General features: G+C 41.7%; 1 long non-coding RNA gene across 2 annotated transcripts; it reads left to right on the top strand.

The window, feature by feature from the left end:
- The first annotated feature begins 6 nt into the window (after nucleotides 1–6).
- On the top strand, nucleotides 7–24,662 carry LOC108445779. 2 transcript variants are annotated; one of them, XR_001860754.1, is made up of 4 exons: nucleotides 7–2,467; nucleotides 19,732–21,516; nucleotides 24,064–24,202; nucleotides 24,621–24,662. It is a non-coding gene; the product is annotated as an uncharacterized LOC108445779 (long non-coding RNA). The 2 variants fall into 2 exon arrangements; XR_001860753.1 differs by lacking the exon at nucleotides 7–2,467 and having other exon boundaries at nucleotides 18,630–21,516.
- Nucleotides 24,663–24,870: the final 208 nt, after the last annotated feature.

Below are 24,870 nucleotides of genomic sequence, written 5' to 3'. Positions count from 1 at the left end.
TTTCCCTTCTCTGCTGTCACTGCCATTCCACAGCTTCTGGAGTTTTCTATGGGAACTGTTCCAACTGGAGACAGGGATTAGAAATTAATGAAGTAAATTCTGTTATTCTGAGATTTCTGAATGACATGTTTGCACTGGTGCTGATGGGGTTCAAACACAAATTTGCACAGGCTTTGCTGGCTCCTGCAGGAAGACTGAGAGAGAGGAAGAAGGGTCATACCCATTATCACCTACTTACATATCCATTATCACCTAATTTTGATTTTGTTGTTCTGAAATAGTTGAGATTTTATATATTTTGAGAAGTTTAGCAAAGGTACACTTTGTGCAGATGCACTTCAAACATCAGCAGATGCTGAGAGAGACAGAAAATAATGTTGGACAGGGGACTGTTACAGTCATTCTTTCTACCACTTCCTCTCAAACTGATATAAACAGATGTATGTTTTCATGTCCTTTCCCTTGGGAAAGGGAGAACTCTGAGCTCAAGTGATCAATATGTGGCTTTTCCATGGTTACTCGGGAAACTTCATCCCTGAAATTTTTTTAATCACAAGTTATCTGGCATCCTTTGACAGGATCCAGATTTTTGTTTTTCATCTACTGTAAATTATGGAATCTGGCTAATAGGAACAAATCTGGATGAGCTGGTTTATGCAACAATAAACACAGGCATGTGTGTTTGTGAAAACTAAGGAGTTTTAAAAAGGGAAATAATCACTGTTTTTAAAGTAGTGATTAATTTTAGATTTTAGATGTACTGTAGACTTCCATATTAATTTACTGCTCCTTGCAAATATTTTTCATGTTTTATTTTTTCCTTTATCATTTTTAGCAGATTTATGGAAGCTGGATTTGATGGCTTCTGGCACACCATGATTTCTCTTCACTTAGGAAAGACCCTGAGTGAGGCAGTCCCGTGTGACCATGAGGTGCAGTGGCTGTTTTGTGATGATCAGTGCCAAGATACACTGGTGTGCAATTCCTGGATTGTATTTCTTATTGTATTGCAGTTCTGGACAAATCACATCTGGGAGATTTTTGAGGTCACATGTCTGGTGTTTATTTCCCACTAACACACAGTAACATGAGTGGTTAACAGCCGCTTGTATTTTTCTGAATCCCTCCCATACAGTCTTTCAGTTTCCTTGTTCTCAGTTATCCCAAATAAAAGGTGAAGGCTTTGGGGTTATCTTCGCTGGAACTGAAGTTCTGCAAAAATATACTTGCAAAGGCCCCTCCAAGAGCAGCAGCAGCTCATTCCTATAGCTGGAGCTGCTGGCCACCAGGTGAGCATGGACCTCCCAGAGTGAATAGGAAAAGGGTTCCTGAGCCACAGCTTCCTTCTAGAAAGTAATGGACGGCTGAGACTTTTCACACCATGCTGCCAGATTTGCAGTTTCAGCAAATAGATTGTGAGGCAGATTGTTCAGGAGGCTGTGAGGAGGTGAGGGGTCTGTGGGGTTCTGTTTGTAGGAGGGGAGAGAGATGGGATGCCAGTGCTGTGTGTCTGGGAGCTGTGCTGGGAGATGTTCCTGGACCCTCCCCCAGCTTTAAGGGGGGTTAGGACTTGTGAGGCTGAACATGGGGGTTGTTGGAGGTGAGAGCTGGTGTTTTCTAATGGTATTGAGAGCAATTTTAACAAAGCCAGGTGAGGGCAAACACTATATACAGGTACAAAATAATAGCACTAGTCAGAAGGCAAAATAGCCCTGTGGTGCACACAATGGAGAGGAATTGGGAGTTCTTGGATCAGATTTTGACTTTGTCACAGACTTCCTGTGTTACTTTCAGGCAGTCACTGTGAAGCAGCCAGGCTTGGAACAGTTTGTGTCTCTGAAAGCATGTATCTAATTCAGCTGTTATATAAAAGTTAAATATTAAAGAGCTGTTGTGTTATCGTAGGATAAAACCATGCCACACCATTTTCAATGTGAATTTTGTACTTTTGCTATAACATTGTTTTTCAGGAAAAACAATGTTTTCACTGCATAAAAGTTAGGCAGAAATTCATTATGTGTGTTGTACGAGCTAGACTTGTAGTTTTGATGTCTGACACTAAAATAAGAGACACATGTTGAATGCCACTAGGAAGGCTTCAGGGCTGATTGTTCAGTATAATGAAGCACAAGTCTGGGCATTGAAAGTAAACAAATAATATAAGACTTTATAGGGATCAGCCTTCCAAAGCTGTTTGGAAAGTTCCATAGCTTCTGTCTAACTATAAGCACTCCTCATACCCTTGGTGACAGGCATGCTGCTCTGAATTCATTGTTCAAACTTCCATTAATATTCTGTGTCAGAGAAGGAAACAACTTCGATAAGATCAATTTGCAAACATGTTTCTTCAGGAAGGAACTAAAGAGCAATCCTGAAAAATACCTACTGGAGTGGAAAAATTCTAATCTTCGGGAAAATAAAGGAACTGCTGTGTGAGATGAAAAATGTCAATATATTTGGAGGACAGGTGAGTTTGTTTGCTAAACTTGATTCCTTTGCAACCTTCAAGTCTGTCTTTGAAAGTGTGTGGTCAGTTTATGAGGAGCTGCTTTCAGTTTTAGGAAGCACTGGTAAATGTCAAAACTATTTACATTCTTCACATGATGGAACAAGGAAGCAATTGGCAATTTGTCCATGTGGGGGAGAGGATGAATGGAGACTTTTGAGAAGTTCAGTTTGGGCTTAATTGTATTTTTCAGTATTCGTTGATACTATGGGAGGTGGTAATTACCCAGTTGAAGTCCGGAGTAGTGTACCTCCCTCCCCAGTAGACATCTACAGCACTGTCCCATACACCCAAGCTGGCAGGGATTTGGATGGCAACATGGGGCCATCCACATGCTGTTCCAAAACCAGCAGTTCCCGCAGTCCCACCCTGCAGTGTCTTTGTTCTAGCTGACAAGAAATTTTACAGCATAAAGGCAGCTTCTAAAGGATAAAACCCTGAGAGCCACATCTTTTCTCACCCCTCCAGCCTTAAGCAGAGTGTAATAATGACCCATGCGTTTTTACAGAATTTCAAATATTTCACCTGTGTTGTGTCTATGTTGTCACATGCACTGGTGTGTCATCCCTGAAACATTTCTGCTGCCCTGTTAAGTATCTTGTCTCAGCTATCTCAATTTGCCCTCTAGATTTTTTTGGGGATGAAATATTCATTAGAAAAAGGAATCACCCCTTTTTTTCTACTGAGTATTTAAAATGATCCACAGACTGTTTCAGACTGGTTGTGAACAACTCCAGAACGATGTTTTGAACAACTTTTTCTCCAAGATCTATAAGGTAGGTCACTTTCCAGAAGTTCCCAAAAGTGTGCCTGGAGCCTCCGAATCAGGGAGTTATTCAGTTGGAAAACCTTTCACCTTTAGTGGGAAAAAAATCCCCCATATTCTTTGGATGGCCTTTTGTAGTGCAGCGACTGTTACAAACCTCAAAACCAGAGAGCTCCTCCGGCTTCTGACACAGCTGCACTTCTACCTAGTTGTGCTCGTGGATGGTTTGGCACAGCTGTCACAAAGCAGAGCCTTTCTCTGAGGCATCTCCATATCCTCTGCTGGGACAGATGGGGCTCGTGATGAACCTACCCTGAATTAGTCATGTTCCTTACTGCACTAGCATCTTCCAACATCTGCTGTATTCCTTCTGCTGGTTGTATTTTGTGTTACTGGGGTTAAATCAGCAGATCTGGCTATGGTTTGTATTATTCTGTGTAAACTTGAGTCTTTGGAGTCTAAAATGCTTGGGATATCTTTTCTTTCTTTCAGTGAAATTGTCAGGAAGAAAACACTGTTAAAAAGGAGGCATAATTTAAGGCTTCAGCTGAGGTCTGCTGCAGGTTTTCACATGGAGTTGCACAGCTGTAGACTTTCAGCCACACAGAGCCCCACAACAAGTTAGACAAGGGGCACTGAGGCCTCTCCTGGAGGAATCCCATTGCCCGGAGAAGCTTGATTTGTGCAGGAGGCCTCCCAAAGAAGTAGCAAAGTCACTGCTCGTAAGGGCCTGCTAGACTTTATATGGTAATAGTGTAATAGACTTTGGAAATACGTATTATAATGGATCAGGTGTGATCTAGTAGGTCATTTCCGCCTGTTTTCCCTTATATTTGTGCTGAACTTTAAATACCACATGACACTTAATCCACACTATCAGGCAGAAGGCTTCATTTTAAATTACTCATTTGAAGATCAAACAATTTTTGTGCCTGAGAGTGTCTCTGACAGTGAAAGGTCATAGAATAATTTGATTAAAAAGCTAAAGCAAAGCACTAATAATACATGATATCTCACCAAACCCACAGTCATCTCCCCTGAAGCTGTCAGATTTGCCAGAAAAATAAAAAGCCATAGAATAGTGGATTGAACATGCTTTCCACCCTGAAAGCTTTAGGTAATACATTACTAAAATATGATTCCTAATAGGAATGTTGTGAGGAGCATCATCATTTAGAAACCTAGCCAGCAAGCATTGGATTAATGTATTTTTGTTGTTATCATTGCAGTCTGGCAGTACTTCTCTCCAGATGTACCATTTGGCACATTAAGCAATTCTTTTCTTAGAAGGGGAACCTATGGTTTTGCCATGTAATGCAAAACACCAATGGAATCACTACATAAGCAAAATGCCAGTAATGGTACAGTGGTCCGGCCACAAACATTGGTATGCTAATTTTGTTTTATTTTTCCTAGTGTGTCATCTATTGTACTGTATTTTGTATCAGGACTATGACTGGACTGTTTAGTATCAGATTTTAAAGTGTGTTTTCAGCAAGAGATTTAAGCTAGGAAACTAATGGTTGGGGTTTTTTTTCTACTTAATATGGATGTAACTATAATTCTAGCTTGATTTTTGAGACCAGGCCAAATTTTCCCCTCAATTATAGTTGTTCTGTCATTCAGCTGTATGCATCCACTTTTGATAATGGTATGCAAATACATTGGAAAGGAAGTAGTTTACACTAAGGCTCTGGCTTATATATGCCATTGCTTCCTAAGACTAACTAGGTCTTCAAAAGAATTTTCAATTTATTTGTAAGAAGATTAGTTTAATTATAGCATATGCAGTTTCTTTGTGGAAAGCAGTGCCTGGCCTTTCCATCTTCTGTGCTATCTTAGGTCTCCAGTGGGTCATCCCCAGTCCATGCGAAGGCAGCAGCAGTAGCTCTTAGGTGGCACCTGCTGTATTCCTGCCTACTTCCTGAATTTGTTCTATGCTATTGATGTTGTATGGAAAGGAACAAAGTCGCAAAAAGAATTTGTTTTCAGTTCCTCTGTTTTTCTGGCAGCAGAAAAAGTGAGGAGGGGCTGCATATTGAGGGCTTTTATCTATCATCCCTTTGGTTTTGCATGCAGAAGCAGAACATGAGGATGGGGGTTTTCCTACAATTTCTTCTGCAAACCTTGTTGAGATGGCCCTGAATGTCATTCATAAGCACTGCAAGGCAGCCCTTTGCTCAGTTGTGCTCCAGTGTAAAGAGCAGGAGAAAGGTGGAGGAAAGTGTAAGGCAAAAGAGGCACCCAAGGATGGTGATTTGCATAGGTCCATGGAGACATCAGCATCTTCTTCTTCTCTATCTCCCCATAATACTTGGGATTGCTAGAAGCTGAGAAGGAACATCTCAGGGAGAATTGTTTTATTCTTTCTGTGTTTCTCATACACATCTACTCAGGCATCTGCTATTGGATACCATTAGAGGCAGGATATTGTGTTAGCCACTTGTTTTGACCTGCAGGCACTTAGGAAGTACTTTCCTAAGCTGGGATGTTATGTTAAGGAATTACCGAGCATGTTCCCTTTTCCTACTACTATTGCCCTGCTGTAATACTCCTGGTGCTGTGAGCTTTGTTTCTGGTTTGTAAGGGAATTGTGGCCTTACTTTCTCATCAAGTAGCCATGAAATATGACAGGCGAAAGGCTGGATTCCAAGGAGTGGGTGCATGCCCTTCACTCCTTGGGACAATCCTGCTTGTTGCCACATTAGACCTGTCACCAAGTCACAGACTGAGTCAGGCTGGAAGGCACCACAGTTGCTCATCTGATCCCACCTCCCTGCTCCAGCGGGGTCATCCCAGAGCACACAGCACAGGATTGTGTCCAGATGGGTCTGGAATATTTCCAGTGAGGAGACTCCACACCCTCTCTGGACAATCTGTTCAGGGCTCGGGCACTGCCCAGGGAAGAAGTTCCGCCTCCTGTCCAGGTGGAACTTCCTGGGCATCAGCCCCTGCCCCTTCCGCTGCTGCCATGGCTGGGCCCTGCTCGGAGCCCTCCCTGCACACAGGGACACACAGGGCTGAGGGCCCCTCTCAGCTGGGGCTCCTCTCCAGGCTGGACAGCCCCAGCTCCCTCAGCCTTTCCTCATAAGGGAGATGCTCCAGTCCCCTCATCACCTCTGTTACCTTCCACTGGACCTGCTCCAGGAGCTCCAGGTCTTTCCTGTCCTGAGGAGCCCTGAACTGTCCTGTGTGTGCATGAGGTAATAGGTTCCCCAGCTGCTTCTTCTAAGGACCTGAGGTCTGATCATTGGGAAGCTTTCTCCAGATGATCATTTAGAGACTCAGGATGGTAAGAAAGGATTTTTCACCTTGCACAGTGGTAACAACATTGTTGTAATTGCCTTGTCTTGCAGGTGAAGGACAGCAAAGGAGCATGGACATTCCTTATGTCCCTCTGCCACTATCCACTGACTCTCTATGTGTATTACAGAGTTTCTTCCCATCAATAGGCCTGCCCTTTCCCCTGTCTGAGGCTTTCTATGGGACGAGCAGCAGGACAAGTGCCTTCCTCTTAGCCTTGTGGCCAAGGGAAAAAAAGGAGACTGGCCTGGCAAATGGCACGTGTTTCCTTGGCAGGGCTGGTCTTTGCCAGGGAAAGGTTGTCGTCTTGGGGAGAGAGCTGTGACATACTGCCCTGCCTGACTGCCCAGCCTGACCCCTGGCTTGGGTTCCCTGGGATTTTTCTGTTTGTTACAACAAATATCCTGTAATTCAAGCTTTGTATGGGGTCATATGCTGCTCAGTAGAGTTTCAGTAGATAGCAGGTTTCTTTCTAGTTAACATGACAGGTGTTTAGTTTTTTCCTGTCATTCACCAGAAATCTCACCTTTCTTCCTCCCATGTTATATAAGTCAGTTCTGGCTTTTGCCTGTCCATGCAGTCAGAAGATGACAATTTCTGATTACTCTCCCCCTGCCTAAAAAGCAATGGAAGAGCAACAGAAAAAAAAAGAAAAAAAAGAGTGATTTCTCTCTAAATTTCTAATTAAATTGGGTTGCGTGGTCTTTCTAGTTTGATTAACCCTGTAATTAATAATGACCAGGTGAGGCAGGATAGTTATTTTTCTTTGGGTTTTTTCTGTCCCATGAATGCTGGGAAAGGTTGCAAGGAAGGCACTTAGTTATGAGAACAGTTTTCCTCTCCTGTTGGTAGAATTCCTAAAATATGGACATGTTTTAAACCCCTGTGAAGAGCAAAATTTTATTATTTCTCCTCTAGAAGATTTCTGCAGAGAAGCTAATCCTTGGTCCTGCTTAGCCACAGGAGGGAAAAGGACGGTGTTAATGCCATGCCCTGTTTTTCTATTTTCTTTTTTTTTTTTTTTTTTAATTTCTCTTTGAAGCAAATGACCCAGGGCAAAACATGGTTGTGAAGGTTTGCAACTACCCTTGGAGTGGATGTGAGCTCAGCCATGCTGGTCCAGCATTGAGGGGAAAAGGGATGCACATTCAGGGTAAACTATTTTTTTAAAAGTTACTAGCTAAATGTTTCAAAGTGTACTTGGTCTTTTCCCACTCCGGTCTGTGTTGCAAAAAGTGATCCCCTGCTAGCTGTGGGATGGCTGGGGTAGGGGGATTGAGGTAGACTATGAGATTACCATGGGACTGTTTCTTCTTTAAGGCAAACATGTTAAATACAGCTAAAGTTTGTATGTAAAGTTTGTGTGAATGTAACTTGCAGCACTGGCACTGCTTTACTCACCAGTATGTTATGATTAGGAGTCCATGAAAGAAATGTGGATTAGGCAACCAACCTGTGTAAGACTTTTCCCTGTGGCACATCATCTATTTCTCATGTTTGCTGTATTTTTATAATAACTGAACTTCACATATTCTCCATGCCAAAGTTCATTCCATTTCTTAGTCCTTTACGGTTAGAGGTGGCTTTTCACACCTGGCTGTCATCCAAATTGCTTGTTGAAGTCATTTTTGAGGAAACTTGACGTTTTAGAGTGTTAATAAAGTGCTGCCTGCTAAAATAAAGTCAGTCCAACGTTAATGTAAAACAGCAGGTAAATAGTAAATACTGAAATGTCAAAACAGATATAGATAATTTAAAAATATCACCCTGTGCTCAAGGTATGTTGGTGACATTTCATGAGCTATTTTATTATTTTTCATTTTAAAATGATGCACTGCCATATGCTGAGTATGTCAAGCTTCCCTTCTACTGCTGCTTATATATTAGAGGATTCTTCTATAGTTATACAAAATCACGTTATGTTCTTTTCTTTCAAAATCTTCCTTGAACCTGCACCTCAAGAATGCCTGCAGATACAGTTCTGTCTACAGCTTGTTGCAGGTACTTTTACAAGGCTGTTCTTTGTCCATGTGTCCCTTTTGTCTTTTGACTGTCTGCCTGAATCTGCATCTTCTCCCTTGACCTCTTTATTTGGGAGTTCTCTGAGGCAAGAGCCAATTTTACTTTCTAGGTTCATACAGCACCTAGATCCTTGCCTGTAATAATGTTCACTCTCTAGACATCCAACAGCACATGTTTTTTCCTAAGAAGAGTGAGCCCTTTCCTTAAGAGGGGAGTTAGGTTGGTCTTTTATGAGGTTAGTCTTTTAGCTTAGTTATTGATTTGGTATGTTATTAGAGCTTTGGCATCGAACCAGTGCTCCCTTTACATGAGTTTTCACCTAGAAGGGGCGTTGAGCTCATTGGTGGGACACACCTGCAGGCTCTCCCCTTTGTCTTACAGCTGTCCACATGCCTTTGTCCAAAAACCTCAAGACTGTTGCACGATGTGCAAAATGGGGTTGTTGGGGGCATGTTCTCCTAAGTTCTGTGGTATTATGATAGGCCATGTTGTGGTGATTGAGAGGAGAATGATTCTGGTGCTGATTCCTGACCCACTGAGATCCAGCAGGTACATTTTCATTTGATTTACATGATCCACTGACAAGTATTATGCTGGTATGTTGCTGCTTTCCAGAAAACAGGAGGAAGGAGAAGAGGACTGGAAGAAGTGGTTGGACTCAAGGGTCATAAGGGTTTTTTCCAACCTAAATTGTTCTCTTCAGTGAAACCTTGAAAGGCTTTTCATGTAGTAGCAAAGAAACTGAGTTCCAATAGCACCAACACAACCTTTACCACTTTTTTCAAGATGTCTTGAAGCACATGTAAAATTCAACTTCATATCAGTTTTAATATACTTTTATACTACTAGACTTAAGTAAAAAGCTGCTCTTGGGTGAAGTTGGATTTGATGTAAAGAATATGATTATGTCATCAGACAGGAAAGTACTGCTTAACCACCAAAATATATTTAAAATATTTTTCTGAGTAGATTTTTTTCTAATTATGCTATATAAATTTAAGAGTGGAAACTTGGTTTCTCCATCATCATGGCTTGCATGTCTAATATTTTGCACTGAGCTTTGGCGTGCAGCTGAAGTGCAGCTCTCCCTGGAAATCTGTTTTTAATCTAACCCCATTTTCTAGTTAAACATTTCAAATGAAAATACTGAGCAAGAAAAAAGAGGACTACTTTGTTTGGGGTGTTCTATAGGCAGAAGATTGCCTGAGGACTTCCTTATTGACTGTACCTTATCTTGCTGTGTATGCAGTAACAGATTGAGTTGGAGTGTAGGTACCTCAAGCTCTGTTTAATTTTCTTTTTCTTTTTTTTCATCTCCAACTACATGGATTAGAGCTATAAAGATGTTGGTATAAGTCACAAGAGTTTTGGAGACCGGAAATACTTGATTTCAGTAGTTGAATTTAAAGTTATCTGAAGGTAAATATCTCTTATCTAGACGGTGTGTAAATTGTGTATTCATCTGATTTGCTTTCCTTACTGGATATCATTTTCCTTTGGTGAGTGGTTCATTTGGCTTCCTAAGCAGAACTAGACAAACTCCTAAATCACTTCATGCTTTCAGTGAGCTGTGTCACCTTTCTTTTTTATTTTCTTTAATCATTCTTTTCATGTTTCTGGAACAATTGAGCTGAATATTGTGAAAGTTTTCCTATCATTTTCTGTATTCGTGTCTCAAACTTCATATGTTAAAATTCGGTGTGTTTGATATTCAGCTGCCGTCTCTCTAATATTGCGTGCTTGGGGGGTTGGGATTTCTAACATGACTGCAAACGTTACCTTTCCAATGATACATTATGTTGGATTAAAAGGTGCAAACACTGGAATTGTGAATACTGGAGTTATGTGCCCTTACCAGTCTGGGGACCTGTAACGTACTTCTGGAAATTCTTATTCACATTTCCCAAAGATAATACCTTGCTGGAATTCTCTGATAAATGGCTATTGTGTGTTGCTAAATTGTTTGTGTAGAGCCCAAAGCTGACTAAATTCCAATGATAGTCCCAGTTTTCAAAAAGGATGTGTATGATGGATACTATACTTGTATGGGCTTTTTTGCAAGTACCATATGTGGATATTTGTTCTAATACCAAGTAATTATAGCAATGAGTATCATTAATATATTAGTTAATTCAGTGCTTTGTAGAGGACATTTCTACTTCGAGAAGTCCTTTCAGCTTTCCTCCATACCATTATCACTCCATAACACACCATTACCAGCAACTACCTGATAATACCCTATATGCTTGCTGTTGTGAAAGAAATTAATATTTATACTTTTATTGCTGCAAGCATTGCCAGAGTGTGTGGCTGTTTCAGTTTTTGAGTATGTCTTGGCATTTTTAACTATGTTGCTACTGTGGATGCAAATCCTGCCTTTAACTTAGCATTGTTCTGCCTTACTGGAAACAGGGAGTTGTCCACATTGAGTTGAAGGCAGGGTTTGGCTCATGGAATTTCTGTTCCCAGTGGTGCCATGTAGACAAAATGAAAACCAGCTAGACTCCAGTCAGTGTCCAGGTGAACTTTTCTCAGCTTGGCAAAACATAAGTACTGTGTTGTGCAACAAATTGGAATGAGGAAGGGTTGATGCACTAATATCTCTAGGTTGACTGTATACTTTGTGGTCATAAAATTAAAACTGTTTTTTAAAAAAAAGAATATTCTCCCAGAAGCACTAACTGGATCTTCTTACAATCCCTACCTGCTCTCTTCATGTGCAAACCTGGTGGTTCTGCATTTATCCCAGCAAGTCCTGCATGGAGACACTTGTTTTCATCACAATTCTTGATGTCCTTCCAGAGCTATTAAATTAAGAGGCTGGCATGCCCTCCTTTGAATACCCAAGTGAGAGATGGAGGAAGGAGGTGAAAGTTTGGTACCATCCACATACATTTCAAATCCTTTAAAAGCAAGTTTGGTGGGATTATAGCAGGAAAGAATGTAGGTGCAGTCTTGAAGTCACGTGAAACTACCACTGCTTTAAAGATCTCTCTTAAAACTCTGACCATGATGATGTATTCATTTACCAGCTGAGAAGCTTTGAAAAGCCTCATTTTCCATGTCAGCCAAATGAAAAAATGGGGTTCATCCTCTGGTTCTGTGGCCTTTTGTACTATTTTTTCTACATGATGTGAAGGATGGTCTCCACTACCACATGGCCTTCCTGACTAGGAATATTGATACATTTCCAGTTAGGCTGAGGCAGTGATTCACTTTTTGGTGGCATCTGTGCAGTCTCCCCTGCCAAAGTTGTGCAGCTGCTTTGCATTTCATCTTGGGAGTAGCGTTTCCTTGAAACCAGTCTTCAGGAATCCAGTGTACAACTTGGAGAGGGGGAGGGCATCCTCAATTTCATTAAAATTATATCCAGGACTTCTTTGGAGGAAAAGGCTTGGAGAAAGGGAAGAAGCCAGCGTGCTGTTAGTGAAAACATTCAATTCCTTGCAGAACACCACTTTCCTTGCAAGGCAAACCCCAAAAAGAGGAAGAAGTAATTCTTGGGTTTCTGATTTCTGTGGCCCTTTGAGCTGATTTGCAGCCGTGAGAAAAGGTGCCAGTATCTTTGTATTGTTTGGCAGAGGAAAGATTACCTTGTAACTCATCTTGTCTGGCTATGGCCTGGCACTGGATCATGACCAGGTTGATGGCAGCCTGACAGTTTTAAAAGAATATGTTGGCATTTTATGAAAAGGGAAGTTATTACACTTGAAAGGAAGTAAAAACAAAACCAGAAAACCTATGCTTGTCAGTTTTATGGCAGAGAGGCTGTAAAAATTCTGGCATGTTACTTCAGCCAATCCCTGCAACAAATTAGTGAACTAAATTGATTACAAAATCAAAGATGGATTTACACAAGCATTTGTGTTTTAGTTACCCTGCTCTTACAGTGTGTCAGACACTCAAAAGAGTCAACCCCATGCCCCTTACAGTTAAAATTAGTTTACAGCCTAAATTTAGATGTGTAGCAGCAAGAAAGGAGCACGGAAAGAAAAGAAGAGCATGGGAAGGGATGGGACCTCCTGGGCCACTGGCTCCAGTCCCTCCCAGTCTCAGGAAACCACATTGTCTTTCACTCTTTTAGACTGTGTTATGGTCTTCTGACATACTGTTAGATGATACAAAAGATGGGGAGTTAAATTTACAGATTTGTCCCAGTTCAGTATAGTTTTGTCTGTCTCTATTAACCACTGGATTGGACCCACACTGAGGCTTATCACAAGTTTCTGCTGGTGGCTGTGTTTTACAGCAGGGGATGTGCCAGGGAGCTGGGGACTGTGGAGGCAAAGGCAGCAGCATTAGTGAGCAGAATATGAAGAACAAGGAGGATTCAGTGTAGCTCTTCCAGCAACCAGGAGGAGCATGAACTTGGAAAATAATGTTTCCAAACGTTATAATTTCTCTTTCTGTTCCCAAGCTGCTGTCAGAGGAGTGAAGCAGATCACTTCACCCTGGGAAAGCCTAAACTGCAGTGCAGCCTAGGGTGAGCCAAGGAGGCTTGGGTGCTGTTGTCAGGCTGAACTGACACCTGAGGAGCCACATGCTGTGCCAGCTGGGTGGCATTCCATTCCCATACTGGCTCAATATTCCTATGTTGTGCACTACAGGTCCCTGGAAATCCTTTCTCATGCCATCTTTAAAAATCCTTCATCGAGTATCTTCACCTTCATGCCCATGGGGGAGTTCAGTGTATAACTGAGGGGTACAAAGAAGGCTTGCTTGGTGAGTGCCATGGGCACGAAAGCAGTTTCGAATTATTCTGCTTTGTCAGTCAGAACTGTAAACTGCAACTGTATGGCTTTAGCTCCAGAGGAGGCTGCATGGAGTTCCTAGCATTATAGCATGTTTTTAGTCAGGCAACGTAGCCAAAGAAAATGATGAAACCAGACTTCTTCTTGTGGTCAGAAAGAAACAAACAATATGTTTTGGTTGAAGGCTCAGTGCTGTGGAGAGGCCTAGAGTTCTGAGCAGCTGCACAGGAATTACGATTATACGGGCTGGTGGTTGCCAACACAACTTACCTCAGTCACAGCTAAACCTATGGCACTACGAGGGGCTGGAGAGCTGAGAGCGAGGCTTGGAGCTGAGAGACACCGAGAGAGTTGTCACTGAGCTGCAGAGCTGAGAGCGAGGCTTGGAGCTGAGAGACACTGAGCTGTCACTTCTGGCAAGAGGGAGGTCTTCGCCAAAGTGATCTGCTTTTCTTAATGCCAATCAAGATTTTTACATACTGAATGCAATTGTCTGAGTAGATGCAAATAATCTGGGAGTAATCTTCTACAGGAGTTCTAGCTCCTGTCTTGGGAATGAGCATCCTGATGGTGGGAGCTTTGGGTCAGTAACATGTGCTATTACACCTGCCTGTGGCCAGAGAATCTATCATCTGTGGTTCCATCCCTACAGTGCCTGTATCTTCTGGGCAATGCAGCCTTGTGTTCTGAGACTGGCAGCTTTTTTTTCCTCAGGTCAATGCAGTTCTTGTCCCATCACAGTTATTCAACCCAAGTAGGTCCAGTGACTCCTGTTCAGATAAAACTGAACAAATTTGAATACATTTTCTTTAGATGCTGAAAACAAAGTCAGTTGAGTTTGGGATTGAACCCAATATAGGAAGCATGTTTTGGTATGCTCAGATTCCTTAAACAATTTTAGACCTAAAGACTCCTCCTAGTATGTAATTCCCAAGCAGGCTTTTCCATGAGATAAGAATAAAACCTCCCTTTTCTGATGAGAAGGTTTCAGTCTTGTGCAAGTATAGTGGGAAAACCTAAATATTACTTAATAATTATTACTTATACTTACATTATTATTACTTATATTATTTATTCATTTTTTTACTGAAAAATGTTTTGTCTAGACAGTGTGTTTGAGAAAAATGTGCTCAGATTTTGAGTCCAAATTTTGCCGTGAGGACCTTAGATGCTTATGTTCAGACTTGGCGTTTTATTGTGGATTTGTTGGGGATGTGGTTCCCTAATTCCTGTTTTACAAATGGGAAATTCAAAATGCTTCTTAACCATTCAGGGGTACTGTTAATATAAATATTTGAGAAAGAAAATAGCGTGGTCATATCGGAGTCACAGTTGACACATGGTGAGCACCCCAAAGTCAATTGTCAAAATCTCTTGTTGCTTCATGAAAGCAAAGGTGAGTAGAAGAATCAGAGCTGCCATTTAAAAATGAGATTTGCATAAAGCTGTGCTGAAACTGCAACATCTTGGGAATTTGTGCAAAAGGAATTTCTGCAGAGCTTTTTGTTAAGGAAATCTTGTGAGAAAACATGCTAATTTTTGCTTTGAAGCCCTTGAGAAGAACTAAACCATGAACAAATGAAGTTTAGAGTCTGAGTTTACTTTCAGAGCTCTACCATCCACCAGCTATCTGTCTGTAAATCAGGCAGCTGTCTGTCTGTCCCTGTTAATCTGTCTGATGAAATATGGCCAAGACCGGCAAGAGCCATGTACGAGGGTGGGAATTGCCTGGCAGGGCCACCTTGCTGCTCAAATAAAGATGAGCTTGGACAATGTCACAGCTGGCTGAGATGAGCATGGGAAAGAAAAATATGGTGACAGGAGATGCAGAAGTGACTCGGTGTGCTGACATTCCATTCTTTTCAGGGAAAAGACATGTGAAAGGGCTTGTCACTGACAGAAAGACCCTCTCACATTCTATTGTGGTGAAACTTTCGTCCTCCAAATAATACCATGAGTTGTATGTTTCAAGATATAATTGGTGTACACATATTCTCACACCACGGGAATTCAGCGTTGTCTCCTCACCCCACAGCCTCAACAACTCAGAAATCTGCTGGTTTATTTGGGCAAAGGGCTGGGGTTTTGCTTACTTCTTATTTTTTAATGCATGTGTCTGGTAAGTTGCTTTTCATTCTAGTGTTAAATTATATGCAGGCTGAGATCCTTCTTTTGTGCTTGATTAACTGAAACTCATTGATAAATCTTTAAAATGAGAAGGTTTTCTAATTTCCATAGAGTCACTGCACTAGTGGATTAGGGATCTCACCTTGCACCTCTAAGTGTCTAAGCTCAAACTTTCAGGTTAGTGTAAGTGAAGCTAATTCCCAGGAAAAATGGAACAGAGGAAGAAAATAATAGTATTTCTAAGGAAAAAAATGCAATATGCAATGGTGGGGTTTATCCATCTGTATTCAACATGAAAGCCTGTGTTGATTAGGGGCTTTGTGAAAAGTTGATTTTCCAGTTCAGCAAAACTTATAGAAAAAACATTTGCTTCAGGTCAACTGCAGCTAGTTGCCCTCCCTCTCACTCATTAAAATGAAAAGCAAGTGTTCCCACTTCATTCAGCCTTGAGTGACCTTTTTGATCTAAAGCAGAGCTTCTCCCAGAGCTTGGTCCTGGTCACTGGACTCAGGAGGATTCTTAATGTCTGTGGTTACGATGGCACTTGAGGTCACACATAATTAGGCCCCAAAACAAGGAACGCAATCCAGGGTCCCAGCCCTTGATGGATGTCTAACCAATGGAATGTCATGGCTTGTGGAATAAGTTTTCATCAGTCCCTTGAGAGGAGCAGCTTCACTTTGTATGAGATGGGCCACAGATGAGAGGATGTTGATCTGTAGCTGATAGAAAGAGGAAGTGTCCCTGTGCTGGCACTGCTGAGGCACTGCAAATCCCGTGGGCAGTTCTGGGCTCCCCACTACAAGAAAGACATTGAGGGGCTGGAGCATGTCCAGAGAAGGGAAGGGAGCTGGGGAAGGGGCTGGAGTACCAGGAGCAGCTGAGGGAGCTGGGGAGGCTCAGCCTGGAGAAAAGGAGGTGCAGGGGGAACCTTCTCACTCTCTACAACTCGCTGACGGGAGGGTGCAGCCAGATTGGGATTGGTCTGTTCTCCCAAATAACAAGAGACAGGACATGGGGAAATGGCCTCAAGCTGTGCCAGGGGAGATGCAGTTGGCCATTAAGGAAAATTTCTTCACAGATGCGGTTGTCAAGCACTGGCACAGGCTGCCCAGAGAATGGTGAAGTCATTATCCCTGGACATGTTTAAAAGTCATGGATATGGCACTTGGGGTCATGGTTTAGTGGTGGCCTTGGCAGTGTTAGGTTAACAATTGGACTTGATGTTTTTAGAGATCTTCAGGCTAAATGATTTTGTGATTTATAGAACAGTACATTGCCAAGTAGCACTGAGATGCTACATTAGATTCTGAATGGGTAGGAAGCATCAGTAGACTGGATTGACTGCTGGTGGAATAACTTTTCCAGAGGGCCATAAATTGACAGTTTAATCACAGTGTTAAGGAGGGTTTATTTTTTCAGTAATAATTTTGGTTGATTTTATTATGTGTTTCACTTTTCAGTCCAGCAATCTTCAGTGCTAGAAGAGCGGCTTCAAAAATAGAAGGGAGAAGGGGCAGTGTATCAAGGAGTGTGTCGAACCTTAGGAATAGTGTCCTACAGTGTCAGATCTTACCAACACTTTTATGGTCCTTTTTTGAAAAACCTGCCTTCTGCAAGTTTGGAAAAGAGAGCTCTTCTCATCTTCATGGTGAAGCAGTGGTGCCGAGGTGGTCTTGTCACATGCAGATCCTTTTCTCTAGATGCTTTGGGGTTTGATATTGTACCTGAGAAGGTATGAGATCATACCCTGATCTCATACCATCTGTTTAACAGATGGATGTATATGGCAAGGCTAGTGGTTAAAAACCTGGCTCCACTTAGGTCAGTGGTATCAAGATTTTACCCATGATTGGAGGGGGAGGAGGAAAGAAATGTCCAAAGATAGGTCTCCTAAATCGCTGCTGGGAAAGCCTGTAGGCTTTAGAGCCTTGTTTATTTACCCTTCTGTCATTTGCTGATAGTTATTTGTGCTTGGCCCTTGGACAGAGTATTTGATCTTTATGTCTATGTCTGTATGTTTGTTGGTACAGACTATTAATACATGTAACTGTTGAAAGATATGGAAGAAGTGCAGATCTTATTTCTAATGAAACTGTGAAAATTATAAACTTAGCTGGTATTGATCAGAATCCTGTTTGTCCATACTGTTCTGTAATGAATGTAGCACAAGTATCAATCATGTTTATCGGTAAGTCTAGATGTTCTGTTTGCTGCACCAGACCAGATGATTAGGTTGTTTCCTTGTTGGCTGAACTGCCCTCTTTTTTTTTTCTTTTTCTTCTCTTTAAACACCCAACAACACATAGATCATCCCTGGATTTCTTTAACCCACAGAATACAATTGTTCTACCCTTGCTGAAATGTTAAAAGTAGTTTGTGGACTGGAACATGGCTGGGTGGGGCACTATTCTGCTTCCAGCCTAAAATCCGGCAATGGCTCCTAAAATACAGTCTTCAACAGATTAAACCCAGCTGTTGCACAGGTGCACTGAGGCTGTGCAGCAAGGAAGTTTACCCACTTACAAACTTCTGCCTGTGTGCGTCATTAAACCAAGATATTTTTGGATCTCAACTATATACTTTTTGTTTTTTTGATTAGGCAAGGCAAGTGGTCTTCATTAAAGCCACAGACAGCAGAATGGTTTCATCTAAATTCTCCCCTGTAATTGCAGAAACACAAACACAAGTCTCATAATGCTCCAATTCTTCCCCATCCAGCTCATTCAGCCATTCTTATCATTGGGAGTAAAGCCTACAAAATCTTAATTGTTTGTCCAATCTGACAGCATTCAGTCTGCTCTGAAATAGTATATGTGGAGTTGTATTTTACAGATTTTTCTCATTGACTCTGAAAGAGCTATGATACCACATTAGGAATATGGTAAAGGGCCTAGAGAGTCAGTCCTGTGTGGAGTAGCTGGGGAAGTTGGTGGGGCTCAGCCTGAAGAAAAGGAGGCACAAAGGGACCTTCTGGCTCTCCACAGCCTCCTGACAGGAGGGTGCAGCCGGTGAGTGTCAGGCTCTTATCTCAGGGAGCAAGGGACAGGACAAAAGGAAACAGCCCCACGCTGTGCCAGGGGAGGTTCAGGCTGGACATCAGGAGGAATTTCTTCACCAAAAGGGTGGTCAGGCATTGGCAGGGGCTGCCCAGGGAGGTGGTGGAGTCCCCATCCCTGGAGGTGTCCAAGGAACAAGTGGACGTGGCACTCAGTGCTCTGGTCTGGGTGGCAACGTGGGGATCAGTCACAGGCTGGACTCAATGACCTTGGAGGTCTTCTCCAACCTGAATGGATCTGGGATTCTATGGAATGGCCCAGGGAGTCAATTTAGTAGAAAAGTTGCTTTAAAGAAGTAGGATGGTGTATTTATCAGGGCGAATTCACATGCAGACCCAGACTTCTCTTGCCTTTGCAGAATTCTGTTGTGTAAATAACATATGCAATAAACAATTGCCCTGCAGCCAGGAAATAGTGACTATAGTGTATAACTTACCCGTGCTGGCCACTGGGGAAGCCCCAGGTAGTGGAAATCCCATTTGTTCCTACTGATTCCAGCTGCAGGTGTGACTGATAAGCAAGGGGAAGGAAAAGCCAATTAGTTCCCACATCTTTTTGTTTTCTAAAGACAATTCTTCTAATGTGTGCAGCCAGTAAAGATGGGGCTAATTGTAATCCTCGCTATAACCCTTCCTGGCTTGAAAACAAAGCTTGTCACTCACAATGACCCCTCCTCAGGTGACATCTACAGTCTGGAGGCAAAAAGCTTAGCACTTCCATAATGACTAAGGAAAGAGGGAGGTTGCAATTTCATGCAACTTTTTCCATACCACTATGTGCTGCCTTTCTGATTGTTGACTTGCTCCTGAGCAGGACAGGAGGAAAAAGAACATGTCTCTGCACAGGAATCGCCTTGAGATTTTGTATTTTACTTTAAATACTTCTCTTGGTGCTTCTCCCAGCCAGAGGTTCAGTCTGCACTCCTGTTTTTTATAGCTACTGACAGATGGATTGTCATCGTATTTATCTGATGGTTTTTTTAATCTCAATCTCAAAGCCTCCTGTACCAGTGAGATCTACAATTTAATTATGTGTTTTGGAAGAAAGCACTTCCTCTGTGTTTTTGATCTTATTATCTGATCATTGCATTCAATCTGCATTTGTACTATATTTGGAAGCAGGCTATTCTAGTAAGTTTGACTTTAATGGGCTCCAAACAGAAGTTTACCATGCTGATTCAATTACTATATGCTACAGATTGTTGCAGGTCCTGAACATGCTCAAGAACATTTTACAGTTCCTGAAATGTGTCTATTTCCAAGCTGAAAATGGCAGCACGGCAAGACATTGGCAATAGCATTTCAACACAAAAGTGCATGTAGATCTTCATCAAGCTGCTATTGTCTGAAGTGGAATTTGGTGCAGAAATCCCATCTGGTAATTTATATTCTTGCAGAAACAGTCACTATGAGGAATTGAATGCTTCGAAAGAATCGAGGCTTCTGTTACTTTTCATTCAAAAATAAATGCTTTAAATGGGGTTGTGAAGCAGGAGCTCACTAGTGGGGTCAGTCCTCTTCTTGAAGGCTTGAGGCCTGGTTAGGTTCAGGCTCTTAAATTGTGAACACAGCTGATACAGCAGCTAATGGGATTGTAATCAGCGTCTTCAAATGCATCAAGCTGATCCCTGATGTTTCTGAGGTGGACATTAGCAAACACTTGAACTGTGTGGAACCTTCACTTGCTGTGAAGCGGCTTTCAAGAGACTTTTGTTTTAAGGGCATTTCACTTGTTTACCAAGATCTGCTTTCTTGTGTTTCCATTTTAAAATAGAATAATGTATGTTTTTTAACTCTTGTTACATTTATATTAATTTTTATTTCACTGTTCCCATAAATCCATCGGTCTTGTTGCTGAGAATACAAACTCTTCTACCTCTCCTCAGCTGATGCATAGTTGAATATCTATTGTCCCCTTCATAAGGGACTGGAGAATTGAATTTTGATCCAGTTCCACAGCTGACATTCTGCTATGGGCTGTGGGTATCAATAATGTGAAATTTAAAAACTTGATGAAAACTACTGTAAGAACATGTTTGTTAAGGTTACTGTATTATGCAGTAGATTTCACTGTATGAGAAAGCTGTTATCAAGGTGAAATGTATTTTGAACTTGAATTCTTCAGAAAATAACCTATAGATAAAGCATCAGAAAAATAGATATTTAAAATTGATATTTGCAAATGAATGATAAAACCAATGCCTTAGTTCTCATAGGGATTGTTTCCATGTTTTTAATAAATTTTATTGAAAGATTGGGGTGCAAGCCCATTTTTTAAGATTATGTGGGTCACTCTAGCTTCCCTCTTCATGGCTGATATTCTGCTGAGATGCATGTGACTTTTCACATGACTCCAGTCTCACTTTAGACACACCAAAAACTCAGGAAAACTAATTTTTTACTTATTTATTTTGTCCTCTAAATCACAGAATCATAGATTGGTTAGACCTTAAAGACCTTAAAGATAATACAGCTCCAACCCCCCTGCCATGGGGGGTACAAGCTTCTAGTGCAACTGTGGTAACAAAACAAACAAACAAACAAAAAAGCACAATTGTTCTGGTTTTATTTAATAAAAGCTGCAAATTCCAGCATGGGTGATTGAATTCCCAGCCTTTTGCCAGTACCTGAAGTGACATCCACACTCACAGCACAGAACTCTGTTCATTTCCATTTGGTTTTTCCTCAGATACTCCTATGGGAGGAAAAAAATCTTTTCATCTCTAGACCAAAAGCACTTGTGAACTTTCAAAAAAAGTTGGTGGGAAATCCTCTTAGTCCTTTCGGTTACAGGACAGTGAGCTCTTTCACTTGGCATCTGAAGCTTTGGAACACCTGAACTGAGAAGCCTGTGCTTGGCATCTGCCTATAAACAAGAGTACTTCTACTTCTTTTTGTGTCTATGTGTTTGCAGAGCAACTGAGAAGGATTTTTTTTCCTGTGTGTGTATGACTGAAGGAGAAAAGGGCAACTGGAGTGAAAGGTGAGAAAGACATTATTTGCATTTTTTTATTTTACTTCAGGCTTATTTTTTTAGTATGGTAAATGTAAAATCCATACTCTGATCTGCAACTCACCATTTTCTATGACTTCCTTTATTTTTTGTATTTCCCTTGAGGTCAACAGTATCAAACTTTTTAAGAGACCTTCGTACAGAAAAACTTTTGTACAACAAATCATTCCTCTAATAGCTATTTTCTGTGGGGATGATGGTAAAGCATATTCCAAACCATTTCATTTAAAGTGCAGTGTCTGAGATTGCTTTCCTTGTCATCATTGCTCAGTATGAGGTTCTCATCAGATATTTTTAGTAATAGGTGAAGTTATTGTTTCAAAATGAGTTTGACAAACTCATTAAGTTTGGACAAACAATAAATATGTCCCAGTTTAAGCCAGCAGCTAATGTATAGTGCTTGTCCCTGGACTTCTTTGTGTCAGGTGCTGTTCCCAATTCTCCATGCAGCTGTGGCATTACCCTTCTGTCCTGACTTGTAATGACCTCTGATATTCCAGTCCAGGCTTTCTTTTAAGCAGAACTTTCCAGTTGTGCAGGATTGTGTGGTGGTTTTTCACTGTTGACAGAAGTCCACTAAGATGCAAGCCACCAAACTCATTCTCACTGTGACCCAAACCAGGACTTAAACTGAAGTCTCTGGAGGTGAAAAACCAGACTACTAACAAGTGATGGGAGAGCCTCACATAGCTTGGTTCAGATAAAAATCTAAATGTTTAGCTTTTCTGAAACCATTCTGGTCCAGAAACCAGCACTTCAGTCCCATGAGAGTAGTCTGCCTTTTCTGATTTATTGCATAATCAGATTGGGACTACATTTCTGAGACACCAACAAAAACAGCGCTTTTTTTCATAATGATTTTGACTAAAACCAGTGAGAAAAGACATGCATGAAAACATTAAAACAAAGCATGAAGAAGCCCTCGTATTTCGCAATCTCAAGCACTGTTTGTTTTTCAGAAAAATCATGTTTCCTCTTACATGAAATTTTGTTTTCCACAGCAGTAAGTCGCAATGAGAGAAAGAAAACTCTGGTCCTTATGCCAGTGGGGTCTAGAAGAAGGACTGGGCTTAAATAGACATTAGAAAAAGAAACTAATAGTAAGAATCTGAATCACTGGGACCAGACTGCCTAGGAAATTGGTGTCATTTCTATCACTGAACATGAGAGTGGCTAGATAAAGGTTTTGGAGAACTGAAAAACTTAGGGCTGGTCCTAGGATAGGAGTGTGCATTATAAACTGTCTTCAGATGGCTTCCAGGGGTATGATTCTGTGTTTACTTGTCTGATGCAACAAAATTCTCAAGTGTATTAGTCTTCATGTGAAAATATCACACTGAAAAAACCCTATCTCTTAAAGATCACTCATAATTTACTTTACTTGGCATAGCTTAGCAAAGACTTCTCTGTTACAATCATGGCAGCCTTTCCTTGCTGGGGCTTCATTTTGGTCTTCCAGAAAACTTTTGCACAAAGCACTTTGGAGATGCTGATTGACTAATAGCTGTATCCTGAAATTGTTGTTCTGATTCTAACCCCAAAAGAGTGGTTTATTTTGCCTCCTGAAATGAATAGGGTGTTTCTATTTCCCTTATTCTTGATACTTGAAAGTTTAAATATGTGTGGGAGAGACATGCAGAGGAGGAACTGATGATGTGAGAAATACAAGATACAACTACTGGAAACAGTGGTTCCAGTAGATGAGACCCACTCAGATAATAAAAATGTGAGTCAGCTCTCACTCATGTGCTAACAGAGAAGTCAAATTTTCTCTAACCAACTGTTTTTAAATTTTCTACATAAACACAGTGATGCATCAGGATACGTCTAAAAATAGTTCCTCCTCCCATGGTGGATATATCCACAAACCCTGCACAAAACCGCTTCTGCTTCTCAAACACAACTACTGGGCTGTGAAGCTGTGGATGAGTAAATAGGCAGGGCTGAGTTTCAATCAAACTTTAGTTAAAGATGAGAAAAAAAAAAAAATTATAGAATGCCTGTTCTGAAGGGAAGCAATGAGCTGAGTGTGCTACTATGGTTCCTCCATTTAACACGGGTTTGTCAAGTCTCACTGCTCATTGGTGTGATGAGTTTCTCTGAGCTTCTCCTTTTTTTGCTAGTTTCTGGAAGTTCTGTGTCCTTCTTAGCATTGCTGTTTGTTCTTCTTCCCAAGAACTAAAAAGTGCCCCTCATCTGAGCTGGATAGTTTCATACAAAAATTTAGTTCAGCTGAATTGATATATGGCAAAGAAGGTCACAAGAGCTGTTAGTTTTGCTGTGGTCAGGTCAAGTTGGAGCTGGCTGAAAGGGCAAGATAATATTTGAATGTGATGTAAGGAAAGTGGTGTTACACTGGAAAGCAGGAAACAAGTTCATTTTTACATTTGTGCTTTTGCTTTTTAGAAATCAGCTCATAAACCTGTATTGATCTGCTACTGCTCTATTATATTGACCTACTGCTGTTTAGCTTGGTGAGAGAAGAGATATTCTGACTGTACCCTCTTTCTGTTGCAGTGTTAGCTCAGACTGGTTGCAGTGCACGCAGGTGCTGCTATTGGGGACTGTGTGGCCAGGAGCTTTACAGTCGGCTGTAGAGCTGGACACACACATGGGAGAAACAAGGATGGAGAGGATGCATCAGGACAGCATTGAGGTTTGTCATCATGTGGACACCATGCTTTCTGTGAATCACCGAAGTCAGGGACAGGCTTTGTGCTGCCCTCTATAGGAGTTCCTTCTGAGGACCATCAGGATGTCAAAATCATGGAAACACAGAATGGTTTGGCTTGGAAGAGACCTTAAAGCTCATCCCATCCCACCCCCTGTCATGGGCAGGGACACCTTCCACTATCCCAGGCTGCTCCAAGCCCCATTCAACCTGGTCTTGGACACTTCCAGGGATGGGGAAGCCACAGTTTCTCTGGGCAACCTGTGCCAGGGCCTCCCCACCCTCACAGGGAAAATTTCTTCCTAACCGCCAATCTAAGCCTACTCTCTGTCAATGGGAAGCCATCCCCCTTGACTTTTCATTCCAGGCCCTTGTAAATAGTCTCTCTCCATCTTTGTTGCAGGTTCCCTTCAGGCACTGGAAGGCCACAATGAGGTCACCCTGCAGCTTCTCTTCTCCACGCTGAAAAAAGCAAATTCCCTCAGCCTTTCCTCTCAGCAGAGCTGCTTCATCCCTCTGGTCATCTTGGTGCCTCCTCTGAACTCTCCCCAACAGCTCCATGTCCTTTCTGTGCTGCGACCCCAGGGCTGGAGGCAGCTCCACAGGTAGTATCTCACCTAGGGGTACCAACTGCCCCTGAGTACCATAAACCA

The sequence above is a fragment of the Corvus brachyrhynchos genome, unplaced genomic scaffold (assembly GCF_000691975.1).
Source record: "Corvus brachyrhynchos isolate BGI_N302 unplaced genomic scaffold, ASM69197v1 scaffold523, whole genome shotgun sequence".
In the NCBI taxonomy this organism is placed as follows: Eukaryota; Metazoa; Chordata; class Aves; order Passeriformes; family Corvidae; genus Corvus; species Corvus brachyrhynchos.
The sequence above is the reverse complement of the archived record's forward strand: the minus strand, read 5'-3'. Positions and strand labels throughout refer to the sequence as shown.